A 15,886-nucleotide genomic window follows, 5' to 3' on the forward strand; every position below is an offset into this window, starting at 1 on the left:
CCCTTAGTCTCCTCTTTTCCAAGTTGACTCTACAATTCTCCTCTCTTGCTGTATGAAAAATTGAGATTTCTATTGTATTACTCTCCACCCTAAAGAGAAATCACCCCACCTCCCCTGCCATTCCCTGGCTGAGAATACCTCCCTAGTTGCCTAAGTAAAGTACACAATGGCAGAAGTGTTGTCTGTGTGGATTTGAACTGCTTTTCTTACTACCAACATTCTGAAATGGAGGTGAGCTAGCCAAACTGCTTTGGTTTCTAGGAGTCTGACTGAAAGTTTATTTTCTTGGGCACTCCATGACCTTGGGCTGCTCTGTTTCCCAGATAAGCCCCTTTGTCTACCTGTCTCCATCCACAAAATGGAGACATCCATGCAAACACAGTTTCTGAAGATTGCTGGGTTTTGTAATCAGAGCCCTGTGGGGAAAGAGTGAAATACCCTCCCCTGGTCCAGAAGCCACTATTCCAAGACTTTTCTCCATGAAGAAAGAATTAGCTGGACCATATATGCATGTGATTGCAGGGACCACTGTTATACAGTACTGCATAGGGAATAGAGCCACGGCATTAGACCAAACAAGCTGGCAAGGTAAGCAGGAGCTGGAGGCAGGACAAGCTGTGTCTGTCACTGACTACTGTGGGTATTACAACTGAATCTGCCACTTCTGCACTCTGAGCTAACAGGACCACTTTCCCCAGGTTGTTTTTTGAAACTGGCCCACAGATACACTAGTGACTGATACTATTGCCTGGTGGCTGGAGACCAACTGAGTCCATTCTAATGAACTAAGTGACCTATATAAACTGTTATGCTGGAAGATTTTAAGGCTGCCATCATGTGCCTTTGATCTATAGGCAATCAGAAACCATGTGGGCATGCTGCCACCCTTCATCTAGGCTAAATAGAAGCAATAAAACTCCTTTTTGGAGCAAGATAGCTAGAGACAATTGAAGACACTACCCAAGGCACTAAGCCATGTGCAAGGCCAATCAGAAGCTCAAGCTATGCCAGGCAGGGCAGAGGTTTCTTTGGGAATTGATTGTAAATATAGAGACTGAGGCATTGATTGGCTGCAACTGAGTGTGCCAGGCACAAACAGCAGCCAGAATCCCAAGAGCAAGCACCCAGAAAGTGAGTAGAAAGCCAGAAGACAGGGAGAGAAGTGAGGGAGCAGAGACAGAGCTCCTTGGGGCACAGGAACAGCTGGAAAGGCAGGCTTGGAAATGTAAGCAAGGAAACTGCTTACTGTTTGCTCTTACTGCATTCAGAGTAAGATGACTTTGTGTACATTCTTTACAAATAAACAGGATTGTACCAAAGATATACCTGACTGTGACAGGGTGGACTCACCACTTCAGCACCCCCTGCTGGATATCCCAGGGATCACCTCTACTAGCCAGTGCTCCCTCTTCTGCTGGCATCTCACCGCCATCACTGCTGCTCCAGGACCCATGTCCAGGGCCCTTCCAATTTCACGGCAATTTCTGCAGCTGGAGAAGGCTTGTGGATGTGGGTCCGATCTTCCCAGTGCTGCTGGGAGGGCCCCAGCAAAGGGGGCTCCTAGCTGCTAGACCAGGGAGGGCTGGGGCAGGACAGCTCTTGCTCTTTCCCTGCAGGGCTCCTCTTCAGTATCTCTCCTGGCTGCAGATAGCTCTGCACCCTCTCCTCCCCATTCCATCCAGCTCAGAAGGCAGCATAGAAGTGAGGGTGGCAATCCCATGACCCCCTTACAACAGGTTTGCAACCCCCCCCCCAATACTTTTTTGGGTCAGTCCCCTCTCCCCCAGTTACAACACCATGAAATGTCAGATTTAAACATCTGAAAACATGAAATTCACCAATTTTCAAATCCTACAGCCATGAAATTCACCATAATGGACTGTGAATTGGGTAGGGCCCCTACCTATGTCATTCCCAGGACTGCAGCATCCTCTTCATGACACAGCCATCTGGCTGTGCCACGTGCTGTTCTCCTCCCTTCCAGGGGATGGTATCACAGTCCCTCAGTCCAGCCACTTCCTGAGTGTCAAGTAGGGACAGGGATCCAGACCCACCCACTACTCTGCGTCCTGGCCCAGGGACTCTGTAGATAGTCACGCTTGTGGCACTCTTTCTGACACCTCAGTAGATTTCCCTGGGTCCCTTCCCCATGGCCCCAGCACCCTTTTTGTCCTTGCCTCAGGGCCTCAGCTTGCAGACTGCCAGGAGCTCCCTGGGTCTCTGCCCACGTCACTGCTCTGCCCAGGGTGCTTGCTGCCTTCAGCCTGCAAGGCAGCCAGTCCTCCTCCCTCGAGCTCCAGGGAGTGACTGAAGCTGCTCTGAAGCCCTTCTTATATTGGCTGCCTGATTGGCTGCCTCCTGCACAGCCTCCTAAGGCCTCTATTAACCTCTTAGAGCCCAGTGTGGGGCAGGCCCCCCCACCACACACCCTTCCCCCTTAAGACCAACTGCCCTGGGGGGGGAATACCTCCCCTGCTTCCCCCACAGCTGTACTCGCAGGGTGTCCTCTCCTGTCTCAGGTTCTCCACTAAAAGAGGAGCAACTTGTCATTCTCCCTCCCAGTGTCTCTGATTTTCTCTGTCTGTGCCTCTGCACCATCTTGTGCTATTGGCAAGGCCCACTCAGTGAGTTTCAGCCTCTCCTTGCTCTCCCAGTACGCTTTCTCCCAGGGTCTGAGTTCCCAGCTCCCTTCGATTGGTCTCCATGTAAGTCCCCACATCTTTCAGCTGGATGTCTACGGGACTCTTCCTTCTCTCCTTTTCAGCCCCTTTGGCCTTTTCCACCATCTTGGTGCACCCTCTGTGGGTATCTGGCACCTCCTTCTGTTCCTTCCTGTCTTCCTTGCCTTTCTCCTGGCTCTGGTCCCCTTCCTCATCCCCAATTGAGATGCTACCCTTCCCTGGGCTCCTGTTCTGTCTGTGAGGGCAGTGCTTCTTCACATGCCCTGGTTTTCCACAGGTGAAACAAGCATCCCCCCCTTCCTGTTCCCTTCACAGGTCAGGGACCTTGAGGTTTCTCTGCTCTCTTTCCCTTGGGGATAGATCTCTCTTCCCAATAGGGGCACCCTCTTTTGAGGTGCCCCTCTGCCTGCAGGCATAACATTGCCCTACTTGGGCTTATGGCCTGACCCTAGGACCTGGCTTTTTGCCCTAGGCTCTCTGTGCCCTGATCACCTCCTGGAGGATCTTGAGCAAATAACTTTGCTCTTCCGGTAGTTATGTCAGGCATTCCTGCAAGTGTCTCTGTGCCTCCCACTGTTGCTGCTGGTTCTTTAGGATCTGCTTCATCAGGGCCTGGATCCCCCTTGGCTGTTCTTCAACCCCCTTCAATGGAAATGGCAACTCTGAAGTCCAGCCTGGGAAGGTACACCTGCCTTCTGCCAAAAAGGCCTCTGTATACAGCAGCTCCATAGTCCTTTTACTCTCAAGTATCCCTTAAATAGTCTTTCAAACTTCCCTTCAATCAGGGGCAGCTGTCAAACAGTCTGAGTCTCTCACTCAGTCCCCTTCCCTCAGGGGCAACTGACTGCCTACATTCTCCACCACATGTGACAGAGTGGGACTTGCTACTGCACCACTACCTGCTGGATGCCCCAGGGATCTACTAGCCAGCAGACCCTTGTCTGGTGGCATCTCACCACCATCTCTTCTACTACACTCCCAGGACAGCAACATCCTCTTCATGATACAGCCCCCTGCCTGTGCCACACACTGTGCTCCCCTTTTCAGGGGACAGTATCACAGTCCCTCATTCCAGCCACTTCCTCAGTAGCAAGTGGGGCAGGGAGAACTAGGTCCACCCACTACTCTGGGCCCCAGCCCAGGGACTCTGTAGAAGGCCACTGCTTGGGGCTCCCCCTCTGACACTTCAGTAGATTTCCCTGGATCCCCTTCCCTGTGGCCCCAGCACCCTTTTTGCCCTTGCCTCAAGGCCTCAGCCTGCAGATCCCTACAACCTACCAGGAACTGTGTTTAGCTCCCTAGGTCTCTGCCTGAAGCACTGCTCTGTCCAGGGTGCTTGCTTTCTTCAGTCTACAAGGCTGCCAGTCCTCCCCAAGCTCCAGTAGTGAGTGACTAAATCTGTTTTGCTCTGCAGCCCTTATATGGGCTACCAGGCCCTGATTGGCTGCTCCTCACAACCCATTGATGATTGGCTGCCTCCTGCGCAGCCTCCCAAGGGCTCTATTAACCCCTTAGAGCCCAGCGTGGGGCAGGTGCCCCATCACACTGACTCATATAATCAATTTCTCCTCCTAAAAGAAAAGGCTGGGAAGGCCCCCAAAATTGGCTGACTGTTTGGGCCAAGGGGCAAGAGGCTTGGCCCCTGTCCCTGGCAGCCAGGCCTGTGCGGGAGTGGAGGGGGCAGACCGCCACCATCTCCTCAGCCAGGCTCTCTCTCAGGAAGCTGCTGCGCTGCACAGAACAGCAACCTGGAGTGGCCAGCTTCAGCCAGTGTGAGAAGCACTCCCTCCCACTCCCCAGCTGGGCCCAGCTGCCAGGGAGAGCAGCCAAACATGCCCGGGGGGAGGCACAGTGGGAGAAGGAGAGAGCCCCTCTTCCCCCACAGGTCACTCTGGTGGGGCAGGGAGAGCGCAGCAGCTCCAGGCCAGGCAGAGGGTGGGGGGTCACTGAGGAAGGCACCAGGAGCAGATTCCCTGGCCTCTGCTCAGCCAGAGGTAGGAGCATTGCCCACGCCTCCCCTGCTGAGAGGTCCATGAGCTGTTTATTATTTCTTTAGTTTTTTTCAAATGTGCCCTTGAGGAACACCTCCTACACACCGGCGGAGCACCTCCATCAGTTAACGAGACGAACCAGGAGGAGTAAGCAGGACATGTTTAAAGAAGTTCTGCAGTCATCTGATGCTGCAGATAGTGAACACAGAGCATGGAGGGAAACAATAAATAAAATACTCCACATGGACAGCCCGGAGAGAAGACAGGGGCAGCAGCAGATGATAGAGTGGCAAGAGTGGATGATTAAACTCATGGAGGACCAAACAAAGATGCTGAGATCCCTTATTGTGCTGCAGTCTGAACACATCTGTACTCAACTCCTCCTGCAGCCCATACACAACACTGTTTCACACCCTCCCCAAACTCCCCACACACAGTACTCGCATGTTCCTGGCCCATCGCAGTACCCCTTCCACTCTACCCCTAGGGACGTGTTTCATAATGACAGCTGGATTTACACACAGCTGTGAGAGCCTTGTTTGAGAGAGTGTTTGAGGGTATGTCTTCACTACCGGCCAGATCAGCGGGCAGACGCGATAAAGATGCGATAAATCGACCCCCGAGAGCTCTCCCATCTACTCCTGTACTCCAGCTCAGCAAGAGGCACAAGCAGAGTTGATGGGGGAGCGGCAGCAGTTGACTCACCGCGGTGAAGACACCACAGTAAGTCGATCTAAGTGCGTCGACTTCAGCTACGTTATTCACGTAGCTGAAGTTGGGTAACTTAGATTGATCCCCACCCCGCCCCAGTGTAGACCAGGCCTAAAATATCCAGAGACAGTTCTTCTGGGGGGGTCTGAGCTCTCTGCAGAACCGGTGGGGCAGAAGGACTCTGACATTGTCTCTCTGCCCCCTGTCTCTTCTGGCAGGAGAGTCAAACCCCAGGCACAGGTGGTGGCCTCCCAACTCTTGCAACAAGATCTATCACCTTCAATTAATTAACAGGCAGCTAGAGGGAAAACCCCACATAGCCCAGCCCTCCTCTTGGGCCTCAGGCAAAAGGCGCATCACAAAAAGAGAGCTGGCAGCCCCGTCTGACATGGAATCTGGGCCCTTTGTGCACACAGAGGTAGGAGCAGTGGGAGGTCGCCCAGCACAGAGTGAGAGAAGCTTCTGACTAATGAGCCAGCTGCTCTGCTGGGGAGTTAAGGGGTTGAAAGAGGATTAACCCCTCCCCCCCTTTTTTTTTGATAGAGTCATCACTGGGAACAAAAACTAAAGGAAAAACAAGGTTAAGCAAGAAACCCAACTGCATCAGAGAGCCCTGGCCTTGCTGCCCTGACAATAGGCCTCCAGGAGGTTTTCCCACCGCAGGTGCTGAGCCTCCTTCTGGAGAGCATCAGGCTGTGTCATTACAAAGGGGCCTCCCATGGAGAGAGACCCTGGCTCTGTTCATTGAGTGGAGCTGAGAAAATGGCCATGGGTCTCTCTCCAAAGGGGGTTAACATTTCCATTCTCCACACAGATGAGAGAGAGGCACAGAGGATTCATCCAGTATAGGAAATTCTGTCGTTAATCCCCAAAGACATGATTGGACAACAAATGTTTTGCAATATTCATCCATCTTTAACCTATAACCCCCACCCCACAGGCACAGGCCCCTGGCCTGCACATGGGAGTAACTTTCCTCATCTGTGTGTTTGCAGGATTGGGACCTTGGACTCCACAGTGGCAATATGCTGGTCTGGAGCCTCATTGACTGCCCTGGGGTCTGCTGGTGCTCAGCACATTTAAAAATCAAGTCACTTATTTAGGTGCCTAAGGAGGGACTAGGAGCATAGATATAGGATATTAAAAAAAATCTTAGTCTACACATATTTCTTTCTGTGTGATCTTATCACTATGAAAATTCAGTACTAGGGACAGTTTCATTACCCCTGAGAGAATTACCTGGCTTTTAGGGTACATCTACACTACCCACCAGATCGGCGGGTAGTGATCAATCTATCAGGGATTGATTTATCGTGCCTAGTGTAGACGCAGATAAATTAATCCCCAATCGCTCTGCCATCGACTCCGGAACTCCATCATGGCGAGAGGCGGAAGCGGAGTCAACAGGGGAGCGGTGGCCGTCGATCCCGCGCTGCAAGGATGCAAAGTAAGTGATTCTAAGTCAATCTAAGATACGCAACTTCAGCTGAAGTCGACGTATCTTAGATCGATTTCCCCCTCTCCTGCCAGTGTAGACCAGGCCTTAGTCAAGCAGAGGGACATTTCATTCTCTTTGCTTAGACCAGTGGTTTTCAAACATTTTTCATTTGTAGATCCATACAAAATTTCAAATGAAGGTGCGGACCCCTTTGAAAATCTTAAATACAGTCTGCAGACCCCCAGGGGTCTGTGGACCACATGTTGAAAACCACTGGCTTAGAGCAATCTTAAATATCATGGATAATTATATTAGCTTCAACCCACTACTTACCCAAAGTGGTGTTTCTTAAACAATCTATATAAATGCAGACAAAATGATTCAGAAGTACTTTGCTTTCAATCCTTCTCATAGTGTTCCTCTAATATTCAGCTCCACTTTGGGGTTTGCGAGTGAATCACATTTTTAAAAAACATATTGTAAACCTGAGGGGAAAGGAAATTCTGGACTATTGTTTTCTGTCTTATTATCACAGTGGGTCTGATCAGTCAGGTCACATTATGACAAGAGAAGTATGATAAGAAATAAAATAGGGTAAATCATAGAAAGATTTCACAGCAATGTGCTACTCTAAAAATCACAGCTATTAAAAAATAAAATAATAAGGGGGAGTTTCCTTCTTCACTTTCTGTAAATTAAAACAAAGAATTTTTAAATGCATGTTTGCTTCTACCAAAGCCTTTTTGGTAGGAAACTAATTGCTAAGGTTTGAAAATATCTACCAGGCCTTGGGGTGAGGGAAGAAAACTAGGTGGGTGCTAAAATGTTCCTAAGTACCTAAATTTCCAGTGAACTGTTAAGCAGATGCTCACTGAGGAGAAAATCCGCTGCAATAAGCAGGCACTGATACAGATCCAAATAGCTGGTACTGCCTGCCACAGAGACGAGATTCCATCAAGAGATACATATTTTTCATTTACATTTTCTTTTGATAAAAGCTATTGAGACATTAATAATATCTATCATTTCAAACATGGCACTAAACCCAGAAATGACCAAATACATAATAAAAAGGACAGAAGCTCAGTTTTAATCATGTAAAAATTTGAACACACAGTTGCTAGCTTCAAAAAGCCAGCTTGTCACGAGGCTTGACGTGTCTCACATTGATACCAACTCACTCTCCGATACTATGCCTAGAGCATATGGCAGAGCAAAGCTAAAGTCTTGCCAGGGGCCAAATCCTGTTCTCATCTGCACCTACATAACCCTAATAAAGTCAGTGGGGGTTGCACAGGTGTAGATGAGGACAGAATTTGGTCCTAGCTCTTTATTCTGTGTGACAGGTGAAACTGCTCCACCAATGTTCTTCTGTTCCCCTCTTTTGACCACAGCACCATGAAGTAGCCTGCTGAAGAGGATTGTTCAATAACTGGGTGGTTAATTGCAGAAGCAAAATGAAATAGGCAAATCTAAAAAGCTTGTTTTTGCCTCTCATCAGCCCCAAGGCAGTCCAGCAACATACCTTGCCAGATTGAGCTGCCTCCACCTCAGGTCTTTGTTCCTCCTCTCCAAGTTAGGAGGTTTGTAACGAATACAGGCTTTTCGTACCCTTATTAGAGCTGAAAACGGAAGGAAGAACAGAGGATTATGATGCCCCCGACATCACAGACCCTGACAGAGTGTGTGAGAGACTGAGATTGGGATTTGCCCACATGATCCAAAACAGTGATTATCACTCAGTCGTCCAGAGGAAGGTGAAACTTCTCTAATCCCCAGCAGCCCAAGTCCCTTCCACTACGTAATGTTGAGGAAAATTGTCACACTACCCAAATTTGCGATCAGTTAAATCTTACACTTGACAAGAATCACCCTGGATACTGCAAAGCATCCCATAATTTCAGCTTATAATAATGTGAAGGTTTCTTTAGCCTTAATTTTCCTTTGGCCACTTCCCTGCCTCATGTTACACATATATATCCAAAGTGCCTTGTGGTCTGCACTGCTACATAAGAGGTCAGTCATTTCCCTGAGTCCTGCCTCTTGTTTTCCCCTGGGGCTCTCAGCCACAAGGCAAATGGGAGATCCTTGTACCACTTTGCAGTGGTTTGAGAGCAACAGTCAAAAACTAACTTCATCTAGTTCTCGTCATACAGAGTGAAGGTTGCCACAGTGTCAGATCTTGAGGGAGGAGTATAAACAGAAGAAATTAGGGGAGACCCTCGACAGTGCCAAAAGAGGAATAGAAGGCCCTCAATCTACCTGCAGATGTATCGTCTTAGTCTGTGACCTCCTAACACAAACTGAGCTACCTATTCCTTGCAGCCACAACTGCCTGACATATGAACACAAGCTGGGCAAGGTTAGAGTTGGTCAGCACTTAGATAGAGACCTCCAAGGAAAACCTCAGGACTGCAGGAAGAAAGGTTTGTGATGTAGTAACTGGTATAAGGCCAGTGGTTCTCCAATCCTGGCCCAGGGAGCACAAATCAATGGACACACAGTATTGCCTCTTGTTTGTGGTTATTCTTCTACATGTCCAGGTTCATTATGAAACAAAAAAGCTTAGAGACCTATAAAAGGAGTAGGACACAAACTAGGTGCCTTTATTAGCCATTGCTACAAAAGGATAGGAGTTGCCCTCAGGAATTGGAGCTACGAGTCAAGTAGAGAAATATCCCAGTCTCTTTACCTAGAGCATTTCTTCCTATCTAGATACTGTGCATAATTACACCACCTTCTACCTATTGTCTAACCAGAGTGGTGTTGCTTGTCTAAACTCAGAGGAAATTATACAAAAGCACTTTGTTTTCAATCCTCTGGGAGAGGAATGTCCAAGGAAGGAGACAGTGAGGTAACAAGTTGAAACATACAGGAGCAGGGGGAGGAGAGGACCACAGGTGCCAGGTAGCGTGTCCAGGGGAGAAGGGTACCAAGCAGAAGATAATTATGCAGAAAAGAGGACCAGTCAACAGGGAGGCATGGTCAGGGAAGCAGACAGAGCAAGACGAACATAACAAATGTGAAGAAGAGATGAAATGAAGAGCAAAAGGAGCCACTGAGATAAACTATTTTTTAAAAAGAAAACACTTCTTACATTAAAGACAATTAAACATGCATGGAAAAGCAATGTTACAAAAATGTTTAATGTAGGTGTTTATTGTAGTTGCCACAGAGATGTTATGTGATCACTAAAAGGGGGGGGGCGATCTGTACAATCATGAATGGAAGAGGCAGTGGGATTTTTGCCCATGTGCACATATTTGTGTGTTTAAAGGAAGGTATGGGGTGAGGGGTCCCTTCTTCCTCAGTGAATTTTGGCTGGGACGAATTCCTTTCCTCTTCCCATTCTGTGACTGTCATCAGTTGCCATCAACTTTAAATGCATGCTCCTGTCTGAGAAGTAAAAGCTGATTTCATTACAAGTAGCATCTAAGATGACTAATTGAATTAGAGAAAAATTGTATATTATATTCTATTTTTTAGTTGTGTTTCCTTTGTGCATTTGACAGCACTCTGTGTGAGGTAAGTTTCACTGTTTCCCCTATACAATGAGACAATGAGTCAGCTCCCTTTTTTGTTTAGGTGAGTATTTCATATAACAGGGGAGAGCTGGGAACAAAGGAAAATGTGACTGCAAAAAAGAAAAGTTGGCAGGGGTATTTAGAGACTGGTGTAGTACTCAAAGCTACTTTAATATTTTAAACTGACTAAGTTTCAAGTTAGCAAAGTCCCATTAATACTTTAGCCTCTCTGTGAAAACAAAAATTCATATCGCAGGGGGCACTGGATGAGAAAAGGGTTTGGTGGTGGGTTACATAGTCTTTCACCTTTATGTCAACAGTTTCAATCCAATCTCAGGTCAGTAGTGACTGAAAGTCTCTGCCATGTGCTAGCTCAGTGGGGTATGAGATCATAACAATATTTTGCCTTTATACAGAGTCTTTCATCCATGGAGCTCAAAGCACTTTTACAACAAGTAAGTATTAATTAAGAGGCTTAATTAACAACACACTTCTGAGAGATAACAAGTAAGCATTATTATAACTATGTGACAGAGGAGTAAACTGAGGCATACGAGGTCAGTGAGAGAAATGACAATAAATGATTCCCTGTGAGCTGCTCTAACCATCAGACCACACTGCCTCAGCTGGTGTTTCTCTCTGTTCAGATCCTCAGAGTGTAGCTGACCACATTACAAAACTTCCATCACACTGGCAGTAATTGGAAGGAGAGGGACTGAGGAAGGAAGAGATACCTGAAAGCTGAGCTCCTCCCACCCTGTCTCCAGAGGATGTTGTCTCTCCGAGGTTCAGGCTTGAGGTAGATTGGTGGGTACAGCATGCGTGAAGCTTGCACCACTCCTACCTGTGCTGTACCTGCTCTGGGGCTAAACAGAGGACTCGGTTCTCCAGAGTTTCATTCCAGTGCTTTTTACCAATGCTAAATTCACTCTTTAAAAAACAAAACAAAAGAGAGAGAGAGAGATAACATTATCTCCAGGGAAACAGACTCCATACTACCTCATCCTTTGCTCTCAAGAAGTCAGCCAGTTTCCCTCTCTGCTTGCAAGATGGTCACATCCTAATGAGGTGGGTTGGATTCTCAAGGATAATGAATGCAAAAGTAAGCAGTGATGGAAATGCCGAGCCAGGCTCCATCAGTCATTCCTGAGCTCTGGAATCCATTAAAAGGGGCATCAAGGGACTGGAGACAGAGTCAGCATGCAAATATCTTTTTTTGGATGCTAGAAATTATTAGGAATGCAGGACATTCAAACGTAACATTTATTGGCTCCCAAGAAGCACACCCCTCGCCTTGCGATGAGAAGCCTATCTCTGGGACATCATAATGCCTCTCTTATCCCTTCAGCCTCAGTGTTTCTGCTTAGTAGTATTAAGAGAGTTTAAGCATTTTTAATCGCCTGCTCTTTCCCAAGATTGATTCATGCTTCAAGTCATTTTTTTAAACCTATGCAAAAAAGCTTTGTGTTCTGCAGCACTAACTTTTTCATACACGCTCACCTCCCTCCTACCCTCCCTTCACAGAGAGAGAGACATATCCCATTCATTCCATCATACTCAGGCACTCATAAATGCAAATGATCCCACTCACGCTTAAGGCATGGTCACTGCACATCCCCATTCACACAGGCACACACACAGCAGACAGCAGAATGACATTCACTCTTGCATTTTACTTCTGCCAAAGATTGTTTATTTTCTGCTGCAATGATGTGTGCCTTATTGCTGGGTTAATATAGTAGATAAGACATACTCATGCAAATATGAAATGGCAAAATTAAAGCATGGGCTCTCTATTAGACACAATGTTAAAATCTCTAAAAAGGTAAATGCAAAGAGTCAGATGTTAAGTCCCCCTTCAGCAGCTTTGAAGAACAAATTATAATAGAACAATTATAATTTCTATTCCTTCATGGCTGAACCTTATGGTTTGAAAAGTGAAGTGGGACACTATGTAAAGGAAGATTTCTTCCAGGAATTTTGCAAATGGCTCTCAGCACCAGTATTTGGAATACTTTTTACAAATCATTGTTCTTAAAGGAATATCTGTACTTCTTTCTGTATTGTGTAGCAAGTCTTTTATTTCAGTTTTAAGGATGTAAATGACAGCTGTCCCAGCTAGCCACAACCCCATGAACAGGACCCAGCCATATACAATTTTTCAGGATTCTTTGTTCCAAAAACCAAAATGTAGGCTTGTTAATCCTTAGAGGTAAGCAACAATTTGAGCCCAAGGAAGACATATCACTGCAGTAAGCTTTTTGGTTGCAATTACTTCTGTGCATGAGATAGATGAGTTGACCCTTCCCAACTAGCAAGCTTCCAGATTTACACTGTTTTTCCAGATAAGATTGTGTTTTATATATTTCTGGATTCTGTTAATAAAATTATTACTGAAATTCATGTTCACCAGGCATTTTGTTTACCAGCTGTTTGTTTTTCTGAGTCTGAATCACCCAGACACAGAAGGCTACATATTTTATATGGTTATAGATGGGCTGCTCAATTGCTCATGAACTGCACTAAGACTTCAGAAAGACTAAGAACCTGTCCCTCTGCTGTCAGGGCCCAAAGGAGAACATGGAAAGCTTTCAAGACCACAGTCTCATGTTGAATCAAGGATTATGCAAATTTGATTTGATAACAAAACCATCACCTCTCTCTTTTATGTGGCTAGTCCATTAGATGCATTTTATATCATGGGCATTCATTCACTCCCTATTACCCTCTTAAACTCCAGTCCTGGCTGGGGGAGGATCTAAGCCCTAATCTTTCTTCACCATCTGAACAGATTTTGGCTGACAAGTCCCACATGCTGCTATTTTAAGTAAGCCAATTTGTATTTGTTCTGCTTGCTACATTCGCCACTTGTTCTGAATTTTGTTTGTATCTGAGGGGAAGAGGAAATGTACAAGAAAAAATTATATACTGTTACAGTTTTGTTCTAACCCTTTCTCTTCCCATTACTGCTTCCCACTCTTCCCCTTCTCATTTTCTTTTTTGTTTTCTGCTTTTTATGTATTATTAGCTTTGGAATAATCTTGACTGAAGAAAATTTGAATCTAATGGGAGGGACTAATTACACTACCTCTTAGGACTAATTATACCATCTGTGACTGACAGCTTTTCTTGCCTCCTCACTTCCTGGTAGATGGGGCTATAATATCAGCTGTTCTGAATCTTCCAGTTCATAAAAGAGGGGAGGGGGCATGTAAGGGGTCAGAGACTCATACATTTTTTTAAAATCAATCTGGGTAACTGAAGGGTGCACTTTAAGCACTGTTTTACCCAAATTGGTGCTCCCAGATTATGATAGACACACACTTTTACAGACCACTTTAATCAATGGATGTGAAAGAGGAAGTACACTGGAAAACACACTTAATAGTACATTAATTTTTTAGTAATTTCTTTGAGATGATACTGTCCCCGAGCCTGAATAGCTGAGTCAGTAATGAAGCTCATCTGCTTTCCTTCAGTGCCTAACAAGCTGGACAGGGAGAAATTTCCACCCATTCTTCTAGAGTTCTACTCCCAGGGACCCACAGGGCCCAGGCAAAATATGGAACAAGATTCACTAAAAACCCTAATTCCCTAGAAGCAGGAGTAGTAGGTTGTTTCCTGAGCTATCACCAGTGGTCTGAATAAATCACACTTTTTGAAAAATACAATGATTTTTGGCCCTGGTGGAAGGCTTCAAGCCCACGAAGGCTCTCCTGTCAAGTCCTAAAAGGGTTGTGCTGTGTATCCTATGAGAAATAGACTCAGGGTGCAATCCGTGGGAGAACACAAGCCTGACTTTGACTTTTGTAACCACCTGAGATAGAAACTAGTCACAGCTCCAAGGAGGAGGAGAGCCTGAACTGCTTTCCCATACCTGCCTCCAGTGGACTTGTCCACAGTGCCCCGTGGCTGCTACTTATCTGGGTAGTGTTCTGTCTCTGGCATATTGAATATTGACGGTTGTTTTGCTGGAGTGTCTGTTCAGACACAGTGTCCCTGATGATGTGTCTTGAGAGAGGAGACGGAAGACGCAGCCTTTTACAGAGGGATTCAGTGAACTTGGAACTGTCATGCTTTAAAATGTCTGTATTTTTTTCCTCTTTGCCTCCAATACTGATGCAATTTTTTTCCTTCTCTTTCTTTCTCCCCTGCAGCTTGTGCAGGATCTTGTTTTAGTTGCAACTTTGGCTGTAAGCAGAGCAGAAAAGGAACACTTTCTAAAATACAGGACTCAGAAATCAGAGTTGTTTTCCAGGGTGCTGGACATCGCTTCTCTGTGTGGAGCTGTTTTGGTGTTGAAATGCATTGTATGCACTGATGAAAGGTGTTGGACTCTATAGCTCTTGATCCTCACAGACTCTAAAGTTTAGAGCCAGTGCCATCAGTAATGCCATCAGTTATTCTCCTCTGACAGGTCTTGAGTGATCTACTGCAGTGATTCTCACATTGAGGTCTGCAGTCTCTCCATGAAGACTTAATGATATCTCTTAGGGCCTGACTTTTGCCCTATACAATTTGTGTCCCAGATCTGGGGCTATGTCCAGGCTGTACTTTGGTGAAGTTTTTGGAAGAGGCCAAAGGTGATGCCAAGCCACATTTAAACAACTCCTAACCAATCCTGGGTCTGGTCCACAACCAGGAAGTTTCCTGGAGTAAATGTAGAGCAGCCCCAGCCACTTCCTAAGAAAGGTTCATCCTGGTAGCTCTGGCAGTTCTCGAGACACCCAAGGCTGTGAGTCGCCTTGTTAACGCTTGGCCTCCAGCAAGAGGGAGAATCACTGGTGCTTAATTAGGTGCCAGCTCCTTGACTACAACAGCTTGTTACCCACCCAAACACTCTCCTCTGGGCTATATCAGCCCTTACTGTGCCTTGCAGGTTAGCCATAGGCGTACCCCAGTCCCCAAGCCCATTTGCAGTGTTCCCCTGTAGTGTACAGCTTTTTATCCACTGCACACTCTCAGACATACCAGCTTTGCTATCTTCAAGGGAACATGTATACACCAGCTTGTATGATTCAATTCAGAATCAGAACCTTGTATAACAGCACTGAGATATATTTATAGTGAAAATAAAATGTTTATTATCAAAGGTTCAAGATTCGTGAGAAAAGATAATGGAAACGCAAGGGCTACACATAAAACAAAACCATAACACAATTTCTAGAGACTAAACTTAACTTAACAGGCTAACCTTCCGTCTAAAGAAGTTTATCTCACTCCAAATGTCCTTTGCAGCGTTTCAACCAAGCCTGGTTTAGATCCCATTTTCATTAATGTAATTGCAATGCCTGTTTACTTCCTAGGTACAGGATAAAGAGGTATCTCCTTGCCTTCTTCTTATATCCCCAAAGGTCATTGTCTATCTTCAGGGACAGTAACATCCCCCATTGCTTGTTTTCTAGATTCCTGTTCTTCCCTGTTGATTTCACATCCCCTGTTGACTTTGTATGTCAATGGGGGCTTCTATTGTGTTGGCTTGCAATGCTTAATTTACATGCTGACTAAGAGAGAGGTGAAAAAATACTTTTGTCTGGCAGA

The 15,886-nt window shown here is 46.1% G+C and overlaps 1 protein-coding gene across 1 annotated transcript in view; it reads right to left on the reverse strand.

Annotated features, from left to right (window-relative positions):
- GRIN2B (glutamate ionotropic receptor NMDA type subunit 2B) overlaps nt 1-4,044 on the reverse strand; it is a 330,192-nt gene extending 326,148 nt beyond the window's left edge. The window contains exon 1 of the mRNA XM_045001048.1: nt 3,960-4,044. The gene's annotated coding sequence lies outside the window, so the exon portion shown is untranslated. The remainder of the gene's footprint in view (nt 1-3,959) is intronic.
- Between the last annotated feature and the right edge of the window lie 11,842 nt (nt 4,045-15,886).

This window comes from Mauremys mutica, chromosome 1 (genome assembly GCF_020497125.1).
Source record: "Mauremys mutica isolate MM-2020 ecotype Southern chromosome 1, ASM2049712v1, whole genome shotgun sequence".
Classification (NCBI taxonomy): domain Eukaryota; kingdom Metazoa; phylum Chordata; order Testudines; family Geoemydidae; genus Mauremys; species Mauremys mutica.